Raw genomic sequence first — 14,931 nt, 5'->3', positions numbered from 1 at the left:
TGAAATTTACAGATGGAATTTTTTTGTTTGTTGGGTATAGTCCTTCCACTGTGCTTTCTAATGAGCAATTACAGCCTGGGTACAATCCTTCAAGACATGCTACTTGCCTGCACAGCCCTGCTCTGGGCAGGTTGATTTGAGCTACTATCTAAGAGCATCTGATTTGTTTAGTCAGGAACAGTTTCACAATGAATTAATGTTTATATCTGCAAAACACATCCTGAAACACTGATTTTTGTCAAGGCGATCTGACTCCTTGTGAAGTAGAACATCACTGTTTCCAGCCTTGGAGTTTTTGAAAACAGATTTTTTTATATTTGGCCAACCTTGAAACCTTTGAAAACAGATTTCATATATTTAGTATTTTTTTTTTAAATGAGCATTTTGTGGCCAAATTTTCCTATGTCCTTTTTCTTGTTTCTGTTTGAGTGGTTTGGAGGGAGGGATTGCCCTGCAGTGCTAACTAGGGATAGGTTTTTGGGGAAGCACAGCTTCTAAAAACCCATGCTGGCATGGATGAGGTTGAGAAGTCATTTGACTGGACCTATTCCCATGTTTAGCCACTGGTGTTGCTCCATTTGCAATGGGTAAATAAAACAATATGTGGTTAGGAAAGATTTACTTTGGATTTTATTTTACAATTCAAACCTTCAACAACAGTCACGTGCAGTTTCTGTTTCTTCTAGGTTAGCAAAGTTTTGGAAAATAAAAAGTTTGCAGGTTGGCATGGTGAATGTGAGAACACCAGTTGTATTCTTCCTTTACAATTTTTCTTTCAAAATAGTCTGCCTGAAGAAATGACCTCCCACCACAGCTTCCAAATCTTCCATTTGCTGAGTTTTGATGACTTTTAACCAGATCATGTTCTGCAACCCTCCCTTAAGTCATCTATCTGCACAGGCTGCTGTCTCCTTTTCTTGTGAAGGGCTGGTCTCCCCGATGATTAAACAATAAATATAATTTTCTCTAGACTGTGTAATTGTTGTGCAGCAATGGAAAGAATAGAATAAAATGGAATCATGACTCAGTGCTTGGCAGGCTGTGGAGAAGAGGGGTGTACAATAAGTGATTAATATTTTGAGGATTTCTGCACAGAAATTCAGTTTTTAAATACACACTTAGCTGATACAATTAATTAAAATATGAAGTGCTTAAATACTTGACTAATATATCTGGGACAAGGGAATAAAGCAGTCTATATTTCTTTAGAAGTGTGCAAGTCAAAATAGCAGTATCTACCACTATAGATAAATGCCTTGGCAGAATTCCTGTGATAACCCAGATTCCTAAGGCTTTCTAAGTCAGCTCTTTTCCTTTCTACAGCACACAGTCAGCTCATTCCTCTGTTTTTAATGTGAAATCCATTTTTAATTAATCCATTTTTAGTTTCTAAGAACTACTAGACACACGCTTCCTCAGGTATACAAGCATAATTCCTGTTGATTTTAATGGCAATGGCAATTAGGGAACTGAGAAAAATTTGCAAAAAAAAAAGCACAACAAAAACCCTGTACTTTGAGAAGACTGTGTCTAGACAAGGTTGCCAAGAAAGTGCTTTGTTCACAGAATTTCATTTTCAAAGTTAAAAATCTTATTTTCAGAAATAAGGAGACAGTTACTGGCAGAAGCACTTAACTTGCTGGCTGACTTCATTACTAAACAAATTAATGCTTCTCTCAGAAATTTTTCTCACCCTACATAAAACAAAAATGCCTCCAAGAAAGCAGCTGACAGTCATTTCCTTTTTTCATAGTGCCATGACTAGAGCTGGTGCCTTTGAAACCCTATAGGAGAGCTATGCCAGTGATGGAGTTCCAGGGCAACAGTAAGTGAGAAGATGAAGACAAAGGATTTCATCTGGGCTGTTGAATGTGTCACCTTCTTAGAGGAATAGCCCTTAATTCTTTTGAGGTATTTCACTGGTGTTTCCCTGCTGGCTCCTATTACCAAAGGAGGCCCTGGCTCATCTCCATAAGATTTCAAGTGTGCTCCAGTCTAGGAACAAGCCTAAGGCCCTCTCTAGCACTCTGTCCCTATAAACTTGCTGTGGAATTCCCCACAGCTTTTCAGGCACACCTGATATTATCCCTCTCCCCCTTCAAGTCTAGTTTAAAGCTCTGCCAAGGAGTACCTCAAACCTGCGAGCAAAGATGCTCTTCCCCTGTCAGAGAGGTGGATCCCATCTGACACCTGTGGGCCTGGTGCTGTGTAAGTCAGCCCAAAATTGTGGTGGGAACATCAGCCACAGAGCCATGTATCAGTAGACTGGTCCTATCTGTTTCTTTCAGTGTTGGTGCCCACAACTGGAAGGAAAGAGGAAAAGATAACCTGTGCTCCTGACTCCCTTGCCAACGGTCCTAACACCCTGGAGACTCTTATCATCACCCTTGGACTTCTTTGCCACCCAGAAGGAGTAGCAACAGTTTAAAGTCTGAGGGCTGTGCCTGTCTGGGAATTTTCTTTGTGACATCCTTAACCTAGGCCCCAGGGAGGCAACAAGTGAATGTTCCTAGGTCTTTTTCCTAGGATGGCATGTCTACTTCAAACCCATTTGTATAGTAGAAGATGGTGTGAAAATGTGTTTTGCATTGTTTATACTGAAATTTAGTTGGAAAAAGCTTGGTACTGCCTTTGCCAACCACAGAATCTATTTGAAGGAGGCAGCCTTTATTAACCTTGAGCTATGAGAACCCTTCTGTAATCTTTTGGAATTGGGTTGGCATTGCTGTTTCTGTAGTGTTTGCAAGCACTCTGAATTATATTGAAACACAGAGGGCTCATGTGCCCCTTATAGCCTTAGTGACTTCAGTAAGATTCTCCACGCCGTGTTTGTATTTGTCAAGTGTCCCTCTTATACTGAGAGCCAGGAGTGTGCATGATGGAGGAAGGTATTTAGCTCTCTAACATTGGGAATAACCTGCTTCATAGCTCTGTTGTATAAAACCAGTTCGAAGAAAAGACCTCTGGTTTAGGGGAATTGTATGACTTATAGCAGCAGCTGTTTACTTTTTCTTTGTGTAAGGTCTTGTGACATGGACTATAAAAAACACATAAAAAGTCAATTTTTGCTGGAGCGTGTTTGGAACAGGACTGTGTGTGTGGAAGGAGCAATTACTACATCTATGTGGGCACTGCCAAAATTTTCTAAGACATTATGAATTTCTAATAATTTCCATCAAAGATAAAGAAGTAGGAAGGGTGGATGAGACCGAAATAGAATTGTTACTCTTGACTACAAAGTCTGACCAAAACACTGCTTAAGGAAGTGGCTAAGGCTGCGCAGACATCAAAGGGGCAGGAGTCCTTTCCTTTGTAGCTTCCAATGTTTACATGCTGCCTCCTAAGAAAATGTTGTCAGGACTACAGTTTTTGACAGTGGTACCAGTGACATGTTTCATTTTTTTCATTACAAATTTGATTATTACTAGTAAATGTATAGTGAGTGGAGAACTTCTAAATACGGAGAAAGGCATATCTGTCTTCTTCCTGCATGACACACACTTGTCTTTTAATTTCGCTACGGTGTATTACAAACTATGTTTTAATGGTGCAGGTCAGGTGTGCTGATCAATCCAGATTGGTCTCTGTGGCAAGTTTTGCCCTCCCTATTTATTGTCTTCCACATTAGTCAGTGATTAGCTTAGTCAAGACATTTGCCAGCAGTGACTTTAGATAGCTCCAAATCACCAGTACAGATTCTGCAAAAAAACTGCCACTACTTTGCACAGAAATGAATATCTGTGCTCTCTCTCCAAGATGTTTATTTTCCATCTTTCCAAAGGAGGAAGAAGCCTTAAAATGGGGAAAAAACATCCCAATAATCCTGTCCCTAAATTAATTTTTCCAGGAGATGATTCTGAAAACATCAAAAGGAAACAGAAAATCTTCATCCTTCAGCCTAGAATTTTTCCCAAGGGATGACACCTTTAAGTTGGTACACTAGGAAAAAGAGAAAACCAAAAGCACTCTTTTTCTTCTCTGTAAAAGTGTTTGATCTCTGAGCTAAAGTACAAGAAGGCAAATTCCAGTCCAGTCCTCAGGAGGCTCTCACAGAACGTTTTCCAATCTCTGTCAGATGGAAAGAAAGAAAAAAAAAAAGAAGTGAGAAACAAATACGAAAAAAATGGAAAGACAATTACTTTCTGGGTTGATATCTTCTGAAATAATGCCTAGCACAATTATACTTAGCAATATTAACACCTACAATTTGGTAATTTCATTTGTTAATCACATTAACATTATATTTGCTCTCTATTTCAGTTAATTAAGAAGACAGATCTGACCTAACAATGGTCTTCATGGTGCTTGTAATCACACTTTCCTAAACCCTAATACACTGCTGATTGTTATCACATTTTCTTAGGTCTCCTGTTGTTTTTGAAGACATTTTCTCAATTGAATAAGAGCAGATAGGAGATAGCATGCCAAACAAGATTGTGTGAGTTTTTGCTTTGAAAGCAGCAGTAGTGAGAAAGGCATCATTAGGTAAGATTGCTGGGCAAGGGTTTCAGATAAGTACTTAACTGACAAAACACAGGCTGATGAGAACTAAGCTGACTGCAAATGTATAGAAAGAGCCAGAGCTGTCATATCTTGCAAAAAGCAAGGAAAATCATTGAACTGATCTTCTATTGCTTTAATCCAACATAGTAAGAAGTGGCTTTCCAATTTGGGTCCTGATGTATTTGCTTGCGTCACTGTTTACAAAACAAATCAAGCAAAAAGTAAGGGAGAAGATCTCACTGTTAACCCTCATAGCCTTGCAGTTTTCCCTTGACTGATTGCAAAGTGCTTTCCAAACACTAATTAATCACGTTATAAGGCCACTACATATACTGATATTCTGTCAGTTTTCAATTCCAAATATCTTTGTAGCCAACAGACAAGCAAAAGTTAATTAATAGAAGAGATTATATATAGGAATAATTCAACTGGTAAAATGATGAGCAAGGAGAAAAATGAGATCCTCTAAGTAGAGGTAAAAAGGAGAGAAATGGGTGATTTTAGTCTACGTCCAAAATATTTCGAGCAGCATTATGGCTAAAGTACTTTTATTAAAAAATAAATAGGTCACCACCTAAAACAAAATTAAACTTCATTGAACTATACAAAGGAGAGGAAAAATTCACTATTAATGGTGTGGAAATTCCCAGTAAAATTTCTAAAGCTATGTGTCAAAGGCAATTTAGCAGGGTGGCTTTGACTCTTATTCTGTATCAGAGATGTCCTGCAAACTCACAGAATTATTGAGCTATAGGAAAATCTGGGCTGGAAAGAGCCTCTGGAGGTCCTCTTGTCTAATCCCTCACTCAAAGCACATGCAGTTACAGCAAGTTGTTCAAGTCTGTGTCTGGATGAGTTTTGAATATCTCCAAAAATGGAGATGCCAATACCTATATCAATATTTTGCTGTCCTCATAGTGAAAAGATGTTTCTTAAAATCTGATTGGAATTCTTTTTGCAGTTTATATCTGTTGCCTCTCATCCAATTTCTCTACACCTCTGAGAAGTTTGCCTTCTCTGTATCACACCATAATGTACTTGTGGTCAACAATGAGATTACTCCAACCTTTCTCTTCCTCAGGCTGAACAAGCCCAACTCTATCTCCTCTTCCTCATACATCCATGTTCTTCTGGATATCTGCAGTCTCAGATGACTAGAGCATAACTTAGACTCCTGAATTAGGTGTCTAAACACCAGCAGAAGGAGCCTGTGTTAGCCAAAGGAGAGGACAAAGCCAGCAGTCTGTGACCATAATTTGAGACTTGTGATCAAAAACTGTTTCAGAAGCCCCAAGGTAAAAGAACACATGACTGATCCAAAAGAATTCTCTGTTTCATAATGACAACAGAATAAACTCTGGATGAGCTGGAGGGACTCATCCAAATTAAGTTTGTCTGGCAGTGAAGTCTTTTGCCTACTTAGCAGAATACCCCACTCTTGCATCATTTTGTTGGATTCAGATGGTTAAGACAATTGCCAGTGAAATGGTTAACTCTGAAACAGAAATCCTAGCAAAAGGACTTTGTATTAACAGCATCAGGAGCTTGTGACTCTTGGATAGCTGTTGCTTTTGTGTGTATAAAAATGTTGTATCCAGAGGCTAAAGAATTGAAGAGAATTAAATTCAACTTCTGAAAAAGCTGAATTACAAATGTGTAATGGGAAACATGGCTTAGGAAAACAATTCACAGTCATTCCTTCTGAACTTGGCAACTTTCTTATAAATAGGAAACAGTCTGCAGAACTGAAACCAGTTGTCTTACTGAGATCTGCTTGACAAAGGGCTGTGTACACTTCTTCCCACTATGTAACCAAAAGGTCAGACTGATCTTTTGGAGGATGGATTTTGAGAAGAGGAAATACCCACTTTCCAAAATACCCCATGGTCATTGCAATATAGATGTGGATGAGAGAATAAGAAGCTGTTGATCAGCCTAGGGGTGAGGTAATGGGGTTAGGCAATAGCCAGATTATGAAGCTTTTTTTTTTTTCAAGTGACAACTAATGTACACTCCAGCATGATTTTTCCCTCTCCACCTTTCAGTCCCTGGCAAATTACTCATGTGATGCATCAAATGATGAGAAAGTGGGAATATGACACCGGGAACAGATTTGCCTCTGACCCTGAAAAGCTTTTCAGAGCTCTGCAGAGGGAACTTAGTTTCAGGCATGTGTCCAGCCATCAGTAAAAATGGGGTTGTGTGTGTTGTTCTGATGGACATACCTAGTACAAATTAAAATGAGTCCTCTCAGCAGCAATCTATCCCATTTAAACTAAAGGATTACTAGTTTGTAAAGCTGTACAGGTCTCTGGGGACTGAGATGTTTTAAAGTCCACAATGAACTGAATATAAAACTTTCTCTCAAAGAATGATTGACTACAATTTCCAAGACTCCAGACTGAGCTCTGGTATACAGGAGAATTCCATAGAGGACATTGAGGTCCAGCATGATTAAAAGTTCTATGTCCTATCTCTTCCAAGAACTTCAGAGCAAAATAACTAGTTTATGTACATTTTCACTTCTTAAAAAAGGTTAACTGAGTTCACTTTAACACATCATAGCCTGTGCTTTTTCAATCACGAGCACTGACCATCCTTGTGCACAATGTTTTATCTGGGCTTGCATGGGGACAGTGGAAGGAAGTAACAAGGAAAGAGATTCTGCTTTTTTTTTCAAGTGGGTGAGATACAGCAAGGGTGATTTGAAAGGAGAAAATCTGGCACAAAGAGAGAACTGCTTGTGCCTCAGTTCTCGATGGAGTTTTGAGTCATTCATGCAGTGCAGTAGCTAGGGAGCCTGAGTGACTCATACATTGCTAACTATGGAGAAAAAAAACTCTGAAACATTCAAGCATTACTCACATTTTCACTTAGTATCAGCTGATTCTAGTAGCCTTATTCCACCTTTTGGGATTTAGTATAACGGATTATATAAAAGACATATTGGGCTCAAGCTTCCTTTTAAATGATGTGCTAAATATGGCATCAGACACCTTGCCTAGATTAGTAAGTATTTTGAATGCTCCTCAGTTCAGCATGCTATTATTATCTTTAAAAGGGAAGAGCTGGAAAACTTGAAAAATTCACATCAGAGTTGACTTCAAAGCTCTTGATAGCTATCTTAACTTACATGCTGTGATTTTCACCCCAAAGTCTTTTCAAATGCTTGGTAACTAGTAAACAGAGCCTATCCAGGGATTTATTACCCACTGTTAAACTAGTACAATTTCTAGGGTCTTCAGAACCTACAGTTATGGAAACATAGGAAAAAAATGAGTCTTTTACTCAAATAGTAAGATAAGCAAGCCCAGCTCTCTCAGCATCCCCTCATACGGTGTGGACTTGTCCCCTGGCCAGCTTGGTAGCTCTCCAGTGGGATTGCTGTACTATGCCCAAGCCTTTCAGTATGGGAGAGCCCAAATTCCGACACAGCATTTGGTCCAGATGTGGTCCCAAAAGTGCTGAGTAAAGGGCAATGGCCTCTTCCCTTGACCTGTGGGCCATGCTTTTGCTACCACAGCCCAATGTTTGCTTGGTATTTGCTCTAAGGACCCATGCTGCTCAAGAGTGCTCAGCAGTGACATGGCGTGGGCTAGTGCAGGCACATCATGTGGCTGTGCAACACAAAGATGCCAAATTTGTGCTGAATTATTGTGGGAACCTTAATATAATGCTCTGGCCAGGAGTTTAGTATGAATCAAAAGAAAACTGGATGTTTTTCTGGACAATATAAATACCCAGTTTGATTAGCAAACATTACAAAATAAGTAAAACCTCTGTGAGGTCTGGAAAGGCTGAGAATTCTAAGTACAAGTCATGTTTGTCCTCTGAGTGAACAGGAGGAAAAAAAAATTCTGTTAGATTACTTCCACAATGGTCTGATTCAATTTTGTGCTTCTTTCTCTGAAGTCTCTGATAGCCCTCCTCAAGGCTACAACATTGACATCAGACTGGGAAGGTCTAAGATTTCCAATGCTGAGAGACTAAAGTATTTCACCAGAGACTACTGACAGCCTTCCCTTGTGGCTGAGACTGAGGTCGCATGCACCATGGGTTGCCCATACAAGAAACAAGTGGACAGACTGATGTTGGTGCAGTGTTGTGCTCCCCCTAGCATGCCTTCTCCAGCCCTGGTGTCCCTGGAGCTACCACTTTTGTAGATCTTTGGACTGTTACCTTAACCCTAATGGAGGCTTGGGATTGAGACTGATGTCCCTGGTACCACAAGCCCTCAAGATCAGGAAGCTGTGGACAGAGCAATGTTGGTAAAGTGACATGCTCTCCTTGGTATGCCTTTTACAGCCTTGGTCTGTGGAGCTTGTAGGCATGGTGGTTCTCCAAATCCATACCCTAACCCTTAACCCTAATGGTAGCTTTCTACTGAGGCTGAGATCCCTGCACCATGGGTGGCCCAGATCAGAAATATGTGGAGAGGTCAAGGTTGGTGCAGTGCTGTGCTCTACCTGGCATGCATTTTCCCAGTGCCTCCCCATGCTCCCTTCCTCTACTCAACACCATGCAACAGCATTTCCCTGAAGCTGAATGAGGAAAAACTATAAGTTTTGAGATGCTGAAGCACAAAAACCCATGTTTTTTTCTCTTCTGATCGCCTAGCAGAATGCACAGGGAAATATGGGCATGGATGTGGACACAGCAAGCTCAGTCTGGCTCTGTAGTGTACCAAGTTAAGTCAGATGGCAATCACCAGGGCTAACACTACAACTAAGCCTAATTCCAACTCACAATGCATTTGCTTAGGTGCCATTCCTTTTTCTAATAAATAGATAGATACATACATTGATGCATACAATTTTTAAATTTAATTAATAATTTCCAATGGATTGGACTTTTTTTAAAGCCTGCCTAGCATTTGTTGAAGCCAACAGGTTTCTGTGAGGTAAAATATTGCTTCATCCTCAATGTGGTGATCTCCAGTGCTCAGGAGTGTCACAAGGGAGGCAGAGGCAACACCAGGGCTTAGTCAGGCATGTTCTACAGATAGAGACAGATGGTTGTTTGCTCACTAGAAATATGTAGGTTAATTCCGTAGAGGAATGCTTATATCTTTACCTGATTGCACTTCAGCACTTCAGCACTTCAGGGGAACTTTGAGTAGAACAACTTCAATGGGAATTGTGGGAAGCACTGAAAAGTCAGGTCGCATTTCCTGCGGGATGAGGTGTAACATTAGACAATGCAGTTTGAAACTGTTGGCTAAGAGGTAAGATAGTGCTATTGCAAAAAGGCTTAAAGGTTTTGTAAGGTTATTGTTAGAAAATGAATCATGAATAGGTCAATAACTGTTATGTTACTAAGTCATAAGTAATCCATGGATGCAGCTTGCAGTGGTTTTCCCCATCTCAGAGATAGAAAATTTTGAGAAATGGATATGAGTAGTGCTTTCCTGACTAAAAGAAGCAAAGTGGATCAGGAGGTTAAGGCAGCTGAGGCTCTGTAGAGGTCTCTATGTCCCGTTGAGGCCCATTGAACTTGGGATACCGTAGAGAAGGGTGAAAGAAGTAAAGGTCATTTACTGTTTCTCACATTGTAAGAACTAGAGGAACTCCAGCCATCAAGTTTTGTACAAAAGTACAAAAGAAAGTACTTTTTTCACAGAGTACCTATAAAAGGATGGAACAGGTTGCTGTACTAATTGTGAAGGTGGAAACTATACAAATATTCATGACAAGCTGAACAAATTACCTCTGCATGTGATTATTAAGGTTGATATTTCAGATCAAATCTCCTGCTTAAAAGGTCCCTAATTCCTTGCAGTGGGTTTACACTGGCCAGATGACAGGTGTTCACCAAAGCTGTGCCATCACTTACATCCTCAGCTGGGCAGGGGAGATAAAATATGATGAAAGGTTCATGGTCAAGATAAGGACAAGAAGAGGTCATTCAACAATTATCATTATGGGCAAAACAAATTCAGTTGGGGAAATTAATTTTATTTATTTCCAATCAGATCACAGTAGCGTAATAAGAAACAAAACAAAATCTTAAAACTACTTCCCCTCACCCCTTCCTTCTTCCTGGGTTCAGCTCAATGCCAATTTTCTCTACTCTCTTCACCCCAGAGCTGAAGGGGGTTGGGGAACGATCAGTCACCACACGTCTCTGCTGTTCCTTCTCAGGGGAGGACACTTCACACTCTTCCCCTGCTCCAGTGTGGGGGTCCATCCCACAGGAGACAGTTGTCCATGAACTTTTCCATCATAAGAACTTCCCATGGGCTACAGTTCTTCACAAACTGCTCCAGTGTGGGAAGTCCTACAGGTGATGGAATATACTGAAGGAAGGATCACAAGGAGTCAAGGCTCCTTAGGGCACCCTTGAGAGAGTGATCAGCCTCGCAGGTGTTGTGGGACGGCCCAGCCACACTCCCATTCATACTGGCCCTTATCTCCCACTGCTTCTAAAGGGAGCTCATATCTCTTTGCATGACCCTGGGGAAAAGTTTATTTGCATCTGAGGACATTCAGCGCCCTATCCTGCTCAGGTGCCCGGTGTTGGTGTAGCAAGGGATATCTCACCATGCAGGTCTCCGGCAGTGCTGAGCAGTAGCAGAGACCAGGACCAGTGCTGCCAGGACCTGCACTGTCCTTGCAGCCTCACTGCTTCTGCAGACCCACTCAATGACAATGGCACTGGGGACACCCTACTCATGGCTTACCCAGTCCGGTCCCGCTGTAGAGTAGCTTTGCCCCACAGCGTGACCAGCCCACATGCCCCAAACAACCCAGCCATGGCACAGTTCACCTCTTTATCCATAACCTCCATTTTCATTCTGCCTCTGCCCTGCATTATCCCATGGCTAAGCAGGGATGGACGTAGCCAGGAAAGGAGCTGTGCGATGGTCCAGGCTTTGCTTTGTCAAATGTCACCATGCACATGTTGTGCAGTGCTGTGCAATGAGGAAAGGAGGGCATCCTCTCGTTGCTCTCAGACTCTTCATCACATTAAGTTTCTGCTTTAGAGTGGAAATGTTGGAGTACACTCTGCAATTTCCTATTATTCTGCGCACGACTTGGCACAATAAAACCCTCTGTGGCAGGTCTCCAGAAGCTACTGTAACTCTGTATGCACCCTATACGTTCTGGAGGAACCACAGGGGAATTAACACTGCTGTTTTCAGCCTGCTGTTGCAATGCATGAATAATCACAGAAAAAAATTTGCATTCATTCAACAGTGTGTGGGAATGTTTAAAATATAAAACCCACTTTAATTTAATTAAGAGGAAAAAATACCAACAAAAAAAAAATCCATAATTTATGTTAGGTAGCCTGAGATCCTTCATTTGGTTTTAACAAAAAGGTCGATGTCAGATTAGGTTCAGTCTAGAAAGATGAATAATTTTTTTGATCACTTGAAAAACAGGAGATCATGTTGCCCAGTAACTTGTTATTATATTTCAGCAATGGTGTTCTCACTTAAGGTTAACTAGAATTGTAGAACTGACAAAGCACTGAGCTGCTGTATCTCCAGCTTCATGTCCTGTGATAGCTTCTGCTGAAGCAGATGTCCTCACAACGAGACACAAAAATATGCAGAAATAATAAAGAAAAAACTTTCTCTTGAACCTCTGTAAATCCCATTTACATTTATGTGAATTGGCTGTATTTCTTATTTTAAAAAACCCCAAAACCAACAATGTAGGAATTTACAGTGGCCAATTATTTCTTAGAATCCCAACCTTTTGATCAAAGAAAGACCTTCAGGAGGTATTTTCATTTTTCTGTTCATGGAAGGAGATAATCTCATTAATATGGAGACTGTCGTCTCCTCTTGCCTGTACAGTGTAGGTCAGTCACATCCGCATCCTTCAACTGGAAAATGCCTTGGATAGAGGAAGATCCCAGATGCAGGGTTTCTGGGTTCCTCAGATGTAAGGGTCTGTTACAAAGTGATGGATGTGCAGCTCTGTGCCAGCCCATCTACTGATATGTCAGAGCTGTGGGACACCAGTGGGGCTGGTGCTGCAGGTGTGGATGGTTGTGGTAGATAGGGACAGGCGGAGCGGAAGACCACCACGGGATGTCACGGAAAGACAGACCCCTCCCTCTCTCTCTTCCCCACTTATCTAGTTAACCCCAGGAGTCCCAGAAGAATGTAGCCACACCTGTTCTGGTAAAATTCCACTACCCACTATCCTCTAAGACCCCCAGCCCCCCTCTGACGTAGCAAAGACCCCTAAACCTATTTAAACCCATGAGATAAGATAATAAACACTTTCGACCGTCCACCAAATTGGTGTCAGCGTGTGTCGTTAGTCCGAGTAGCCCGGGTGAAGCCGGGCTGCCGTGCTGTCTTCTTGTAACCAGGTCGCCGTTGTCTTTTATAAAGGCAACAGATGGTGGTAGTGGACACTGCTGGTGCTTACAGAGGACCTCTCCTTGCACCATCCTGAGCAGGATTTGTTCATCCACTCCCTTCTTGTTAGACAGAAGTGCAATTGTAGGTTGCAGTTCCTCTCCTCCTAACGTAACCCTCTAGATGCATTTGGTCCTATTCCACTGCAAAAGCACTGCCTGTCTCCCAGGAGAGCTGTGGGTGGTCACCTGATGCCCTGTCAGCAAGGAAGGAGTCCAGGGAGTGCGTTCAGTCCTGCTTGGCATGTTGTGTGCTGCCAGCAGACACAACATGCCCTGATTTGGGCAGCCTTTTCCCTGCATATGGTCTGGTCAGCCTGGCATTCACTGCAGGGGGCAATGATGCCAATGGGCTACAAAACACGGGCGAACCCAGACACTGATGTGCCCTTGCTGGCAAAGCAACTTGTTGACCTCTCTGAGAGCCCTTCACACCCAGGTGATAATTATCTGACACGTCACTGCAGCCTTTTCCCTGCCCCTCCATTCTGTCATGCAAACAAAAGTCAGTCTGTGAAAGGTCATGGTTTTCTCCCCGGGATGTGTGCTCAACTGCTCCCTCCACCCCACTGCCTGCTGCCAATGTTGCCACTGCTCCCCGTGCTTATGCTGCTGGGACATTGAAACAAAGGACTGGGTCTTTTGTTTGTAATGGGAACTGCTGGTTTCTGGGAAGCACATAGAGTGCACTTCCTGATCAGAAGCAGTAATCATGGTTTGGGGAGGGACTGCTGCTTTAGTCCTAGGCATTTTATTAACTACAAGAGAACTTCTATGAAGACCTCAGGCTGCAGGCAAATCTGGATTTGTATCCACTGCCTTATATCCACTGTATCCACTGAAGCATGTCCAGACTGTGGCTGGTGTGGTCATGGGCTCAAGAGCACTCTTCCGGCCTTCTCCTTCGTGACACATCCTTTTCAGGATCCTCAGGTGACTTCTCCACCCTGAAAAGGTCCTTGACTAACACAGCACCTACTTGTCATACCTAAACACTGAGTCAGGAATCTTTTGTTCATACTTTTTCTTTTTAAATAATCTACCCCAAGTCCCCCAGCCTTAGGATGTGAAGACTACTCTGGACTTTTCTGTTTCTCCTTATCCAAATACTGCAATCAGAAAAAATTAGTCCCTCTGCTCCTGCTCCTATGCTGTCTCTTTGCCATTTTCCTTTTCATAGTATTTCACCCACCTGCAGTGCTTAATGTGTGCCCAGTGAGCTTTTCACAGCACAGACTATATTTGTTTTTTTGCTTGCTAGAGAAACTACTTCAACCTGACCCATTCCTTCACAGGCTGCTATGAAACAAACTGCTGTCAAGTGTAAGAGGAAAGCAAGGTCCAGCTGTGTAGGTGGACCAAAGGTGCCTTACTTGATCCACACCCAAATAAATACAGATTGGTGAAGCTTGTGCACTGACTACACAGCATCCATCTGACATGCAGTAGTAGCTATTTTCTGACAGCCTGCAGTCCCATCCTGGGGCTGCCTCCTCCGGGCAGCAATGTCAAGACTCCTACACAGCACTACCACATCAGCCTGTTGTTGCTGTGGATTTCAGGCGAAGTGGTGGCTGTTGTATGAAAAACTGCCACTCGAGAAATCAAGTGGAGGCTGATAAGAAAAGTCATTGCACAAGGCAGCACTTCCTAGCATATAAAAAATATTTTCTGGTTGTCTTTTCAATGCTATTTCACCCTCAGCCTCACTTTTCATTTAAGACATGTTGCAACAATCAGGGATTTTTGAACAGAAAAATGGTCTTTTTCCTTTTTCCAAACCTAGCGCCATTCAGAACAGTACCTTGCTGTAAAGCAAAGGGTTTCTGAAGTTTAGAAATAGCATCAGTCCCAGGGAAAATGAAAGGGTGAAAACCTCAAAACAATGTTTGTGAGACTGGGCTTCAGAACTGTGGGTGGTAGTCCAGCTTTGGCTTCCTGAACATTGTCTGAGAGGTGTTACACAAACACGGAGAAAAATGATTCAGATATATGCAAACCAACACACTTCTTGCAGCCTGTCTTTTCCAAACACTTGTCTCAGCTCTTCTA

General features: G+C 41.9%; 1 long non-coding RNA gene across 1 annotated transcript; it reads right to left on the bottom strand.

Annotated features, from left to right (window-relative positions):
• Positions 1-607: 607 nt before the first annotated feature.
• On the bottom strand, positions 608-12,411 carry LOC140684166 (uncharacterized). Its single transcript, XR_012055984.1, has 3 exons — positions 10,210-12,411; positions 9,577-9,673; positions 608-4,068 (listed from the first exon to the last, which is right to left on the bottom strand). It is a non-coding gene; the product is annotated as an uncharacterized lncRNA (long non-coding RNA).
• Between the last annotated feature and the right edge of the window lie 2,520 nt (positions 12,412-14,931).

The sequence above is a fragment of the Taeniopygia guttata genome, chromosome 1, assembly GCF_048771995.1.
Source record: "Taeniopygia guttata chromosome 1, bTaeGut7.mat, whole genome shotgun sequence".
Taxonomy (NCBI): domain Eukaryota; kingdom Metazoa; phylum Chordata; class Aves; order Passeriformes; family Estrildidae; genus Taeniopygia; species Taeniopygia guttata.
This window is presented reverse-complemented; position numbering and strand designations above follow the sequence as displayed.